Raw genomic sequence first — 6,000 nt, 5'->3', positions numbered from 1 at the left:
GCTCCTACCTTGTGGATGGGGGTCATTGGGAGGAGAAGCAAGCACTTCCCTCGGCTCTCCAGGAAGCTTCCCTTCCCCGCAGCTGGTGCCCCAAGGATCCCCCCCCGCCCCTCCACCCCGGGCCCTTCCCTTAGAGAGAGCCTGCTGAGCCTGGAATGAGAAGAATCTGAACTACAAACAGACCTCCCAGAGGCACCCCAACTCTCCTCTAACCACTCCAAGCCAGCCAAAGCCCGGCTTCCTGGAGTGGGAGGCTGACTGAGAGGCTGGGCTGGGGTCTGAGCTACAGAGAAGGGGGCCAAGGTGGGGGGGGGGGTGTACTTTTTTCCTGGAGAAGGAGGGGAGGAAACGGTGAGGGCAGGGTAGGGACTAGGCCATACAAGGACTATATTTTCCAAACCAAAAATCAGAATCAGTAGGAGGAGGTTTGCAAAGGCCAGGGGGACTGAGGGTTTGAAGCTAAGCCTGTCCCAGCATAATCCAAGCTCTGAAATCCCCTTCCTAGTCACCCCGATATAAGGCTAGAGGAGCAAAAGAGCCCAGTCCCTGCCCTCCCCCCAGCGCTCTCTTCCCTTCACTTGGCCTCCCTCTCAGCCAGGGTGGGCCAGAGAGGGTCTCATGGGCCTTCCAGGGGCTAGGCTCTCCAGTCCTCAGTCTGGGCTGCGTGAATGAACTTTGAGGGCTTGAGGGCAGAGGCTGGAATCAGAGGAAAGATGGAGGGACCTGCCAAAAGGACCAAAGGCACAGAGCCAAAGGGGCCTCTCCTGCCTGCCACACTTCCCCAGGTCCTGGCCTCCTGCCCACTGTCCCCCTAGGGTCCCTACCCCCACCTGGACCCAGCCTGTGGCTTTGATGCAAGTTAGCCCGGGCTGTCTGTGCCGCGGAAGCCCAGGGAGTGTACTAGAGGGGGGTAAGCCCGAAGAGGTGACCAGGAGGAGAGGCTGGTAGAGCTGGAAACTCCCGTGGGCACCGTGACCTCTTTGCGGGGGCGCTCCCTCCAGCTTGTACAACATAGCTCCTGCCCAGGGTGGTATAGAAAGGCCCAGAGCCCGCAGCGGGCTGGGGAAGGCCGCTGAAAAGGCAGCTTAAGGGCTTCCTGCTGGGTGAGAGGGATTAGGGGCCTGTGGGGAGGGAGCCAGGCAATGAGAAAGGCCCTGGCCCAAAGCCAGAGCCCTTTGGCCAAAGGCCCTCTGGGATCAGGATCCTCTGGGTGGGGAGACGGCAGGGCTCCAGCGAGGGCAACACACTGGGATGCGAAGATACCGCGGGGCCCCCAAAATAAAGAGAGGAAGGCAGGGGAGGCAGCACTGCTGGGTGAAGCAGCACACTTCGAGTCAGAAAAGGAAGGAAGGAAAGGACGGACTCCGCTGCGATCTGCTACCCCCCAGTCTGAGGTTCCCAGGCTTCGAGGGGAGCCGCTCTCCGCTTCTCCGCGGCCCCTGTGTGGAACAGAATGAAGGGCACCCACACAGGCCAAAGTTTCTGAGCGTGGATTTAGGGGCAGAGCCAAGGTGGCCACGAAGGCAAGCTGGCCTCCCCCAGCCAGCGCTGGGCTCCATTGCTCCATCTGCCTGGGCTCCATTGCCTCATCTGGGAGCTGGGCTCACAGGAGTGAGTGGGAGGAGCCAGGGTGGAAGTGGGGGTTGAGGAGGTGGGGAGAGTCAGGGGAATCTGAATTCTCCTCTGGGAACACCACCCCCCCCCATGTAGGGAGCAAAGACCTGTTCCACTTATGGTTATTGTCTGAGAGCTGACACGTGCATTCTAGAAATTGTAAAGTGCTAGACAAGTGTGAAGTACCCAGACCTCATTATCCCTGGAACATGCGTGCTTGTAGAAGGATGGATGTTTCCAGAAGGGCAAGGAACACACTGAGAACTAGCGCCTGTCCCGCCGGATACTTTGCCTGTCAGTATCTTCATGAGAACTTTAAGTGCATGGTTGCTCTTGCCCCCATTTTATAGATGAGAAAACCGAGGCTCAAAGTTACGTAATCTCTTGTCCAAGTCTATAGATGCTCACAAAACTGCGCATCCAAATTAGAAGGCAACACTCTCCAATCTTTAAAAGGTTAGGTGGCCCCAGAGTTCCTGTGTTTTTATAGGATTTCTCCAGGGGTTCAATTCTTTCTTCTCCCTGGTTGGGCTCAGGCTTAGATCTTCCAGACCTTTCCCACTCCCCATAGTACAAAACATTCAGAAGGCTGGCAAAGTGGATGAGGAAGTCTGAAAGGGGGCTCGGCTGACCAGATAAGGTCCGCGTGGCTACCGGGTCCATTTTCTGGGAAGGGGTTCCAGCAACGGGTACTTCAAGCTCAGGGCAGCGCAGGATCAGAGCTGCCCTGTCTCCCAACTCGGCTGGGCCAGCCCCCTTCTTTGTGCTCAGTTTTTTCCCACAGCCCCGCAAGGGGGGTGCTGGGATCCCGGGCCCACCCCCCCTCCTGCTGGGCAGCACCCCATCAAGCCCCACCATAAAAAACTCTGCGGCGGCGACGGAGGGGGTGTCCTCACTCCGAGAAGCCACCGGCTTTCTGGGGAACAAGAAGCTTGCTAATGGCTTGGGCCCCTTCCCCAGCCCCTGGCCCCAGCCCTGGCTCCCCCAGACAAAAAGCTGCTTTACATGAGAAGAGCAGGCTGGCCTGGCCTTCCCCGGGCACTCAAAGAGGCGGCAGCCCCTGACAGCCGAGCGACTGCCCCTTCCCCCATACCGAGGCCTCGTTTAGTTGCAATTAGCAATTCTTTGCAACCCACGGGGCTGAGGGGGACGAGCCCCTCACCTCCCAAACCAGGCCTCCGCGCCTGGGCTCCCTTCCCCTCCTCCCTCTTCCTCCTCCCTTCCCCCGCTCCTCCGCGCTGCCCCACCCCCAGCTCTGGGTTAGTCCGCCCGCTTCCTTAGAGCACCCAGAAGGGCCAAACCTGGGGCGGCTTGGGGAGGGACGGAGCTTGCACAGGCCGGAGGACCCCCTTCTCTGCCCCTTCCCTCCTCTCTTCGCACTTGCAACCTCCTCTCCAAATGTGGCTTAGCTTTTGGATCCGTCGGAGGGGCGGGATGGAAGGAATAGAAGGTTTTAGGACGGGGAGAGGGTGAGCTGGTGGTGTAGGGCGCCGGGTGCTGAGGGCGGGGAGGAGTCTCCTCTGGCTGATCTGACCTTTGCTGCCGCAGTGTGGGCTCCCCCTTCACTGAGGGTGTCTCAGGGTAGGTCTGGGGCCCTAGAGCCTGGATTCCACTCCAGCCAGGCAGGGCCAATGTGGTACAGCCTGAAAAATGAAAGTGGAGTAAGAACTCCAGGGCCCTTTTTAGGCTCACACAAATCCACTCCTTGGCATCTGGTCCCTGTGGAGGGTGGGGTAGGGGTACGTACGAGTGAGGGAAGGGGAAGAAAGTCTTTATCCCCATTAGCAGTTTCCTCTAGGGTCCGCTTCTTCTGTCCAAGTCTCTGGTAGTTTCTTACCATCGCCACCAGGGGGAGCCCTAGGCACAGAGGGGCCTCTGGATTGCCTGGCTATCCGAATGGGTCTGCCCTCTAGGTCTGTCGCTCTCGCAGGGCCTTCCTTTCTCCTTGGACCCGGGCTGAGCATACCTGGAAGGGGAGATCCCATCCTCTAAGGGAATTCTGCCCCGGCTCTAAAGGGTGTGTGGACGATGGGGCGAGATGTCCCACACTGTAGCTCAGCTGGTGATCCAGAGACAAGGTCAGGTCAAGGGACTAAGTCTCCCCAAGGCTCATCTCCGCTCTCAGTGCAGCATTTTTGGAGGAATCCAAGATTCCTGGCTGGTACTGTGGGCTTCTAGGGGGCTCCAGGATGTATGAAAGCAAGAAGACAGTTGTGACTTAGAGGCAGAACCCGAGGTTTTTACTGAGCTGAGTTGGTTTTTTGGGGGGGGATCCTTTGCCCATTTTTTAAAAAAATAGTTTGCATTTTAAAGATTTTATTTATTTATTTATTTGACAGAGAGAAATCACAAGAGTCAGGGAGAGAGAGAGAGAGAGAGGGAAGCAGGCTCCCTGCTGAGAAGAGAACCCCATGCGGGACTCACTCCCAGGACCCTGAGATCATGACCCGAGCCAAAGGCAGCAGCCTAACCCACTGAGCCATCCAGGTGCCCCTCCTTTGCCCATTTTAAGTATTGATATTACACTACCCACACAAGTGTGGGGAGGGCATGGTTTAGGCTTGGGAAGTAAGAAAGAAAGTTCTGACCTCTCTTTCAGCAACCGTCAGTGGACTCTCAAAATTCACTTCCTGGGAAACTGGTCTCACCGCACAACCAGGGAGGAAACTGCAGATGGAGACCCCAGGCGGTTCTAGAGAAGGAATCACTTAGGATTATTTCCTGTGGAATTTGCACGTAACCGCCACCCCCCCTTCCCTTTAGAAACCCCTAACTTCTGCTTGGGAAAAAAAATGTGTGCCCCATAAATGAAGAAGAGTTGGGAGTTCCCACCCAGAGCTGAGGGGCTCAAAGGAGTAGAGAGGCCAGAAGACAGAAAAAGAGAGTCCTTTCCGCCAGGGGAGGGAGGCAGGGGTGACTCCCCCAAAATCTGTCCAGAAGTTTCACCATGAGGCCTGGAGTCCAGATCCTCAGAAGGGCTGGGGAAGGCTGAGCCTCTGGACACCTGGGATCCTCCCTCCTTTGGCTGCTGAGGGGCTTCGATCCCTGGACCTGCAGAGGTGGTGAGGCCCTCCTGGCCACCCACCTCCCCTGGGAGGAAAGAATTTAATGGGGGTCAAGTGTTGGGAGCTCTGGGCAGGAAGCAGTTGTGAACCAGAGGCAGGAAATGCTCCTCACAAGTTATCCTCTCACAGCAACCTCCTCTGAGGAGTTTGGTCCTCAGGGGCCTCAGGGAGTGGCAAGGAGGAAGAGGAGGAGAGGGAGGGCTGATCTGCCACTCACTGCCCTGCCCCCTTTCCCCCTCTCCCTCCCCACCCCTGCTGGAGTCTGAGCTGGCAACTTCCCCAGTCCCTAGGGCCCTCCCCAGCCTTGGGTTCCTGGAACTCCATCCTGCCAAGAGCTTTCCGTCCCACAGTCAGAGCCCCCCACCTCCCACCCCACAGTCTGAGGGCCCACCAGCCTTGGCTCCCTCTGCCCATCCTAGAAGCACTCCTTGTCCCATCTCCCCAGTCGACTTGGGGTTCCCTCTGCTTTGCAGCTTTAGCATTGGCTGTCTGCACTGCTTCTCTTTCCAGGGTGGACTCCTGCAGACCTCTGGAGTTCTGAGTCCATGTGGAAAGCTTCCCTGGGCTCCTGTACCACCTTGGTCTCACTTCTCAGGACACACACCACATTTTTGCTTGGTTTAGAATTACTGGAGATCCTGTCTGTCTCTCACTGGGCTGAGAGCTCCTAGAACTATCCTCCAGAAATAGAAGGCGAGGCATCTACACCAGTTGAATGTTCTAGTAGTAAACATGTGCTCAAAAGTAAAAAGAGGGGCACCTGGGTGGCTCACTTGGTTGAGTGTCTGCCTTTGGCTCAGGTCATGATCCTGGGGTCCTGGGATTGACCCCCACATTGGGCTCCCTGCTTAGCGAAGAGTGTCTGCTTCTCCCTCTCCCTCTACCCCCTGCTCTCGGATCAAGCTCTGTCTCTCCCATTCTCTCTCTCAAATAAGTAAATAAAATCTTTTTTTAAAAAAAAAAAAGAAGGGATGCCTGGGTGGCTCAGTCAATTAAGCCGCTGCCTTCAGCTCAGGTTATGATCCTGGTGTTCTGGGATCAAGTCCCGCATCCAGCTCCTTGCTTGGCAGGGAGCCTGCTTCTCTCTCTGCCTCTGCCTGCCAATCTGCTTGCTTGTGTGCTCTTGCTCTCTCTCTCTGACAAATAAATAAATAAACTCTTTTTAAAAAAAAAGAAGAAAAAGGTGATATTAATTTTAATGATATATGTATATATATATATATTTTTAAAGATTTTATTTATTTATTTGAGAAAGAGACAGTGAGAGAGAGCATGAGAGGTGAGAAGGTCAGAGGGAGAAGCAGACTCCCCATGGAGCTGG

The sequence above is a fragment of the Mustela nivalis genome, assembly GCF_964662115.1.
Source record: "Mustela nivalis genome assembly, chromosome: 17".
NCBI classification, from domain to species: Eukaryota; Metazoa; Chordata; class Mammalia; order Carnivora; family Mustelidae; genus Mustela; species Mustela nivalis.
The sequence above is the reverse complement of the archived record's forward strand: the minus strand, read 5'-3'. Positions refer to the sequence as shown.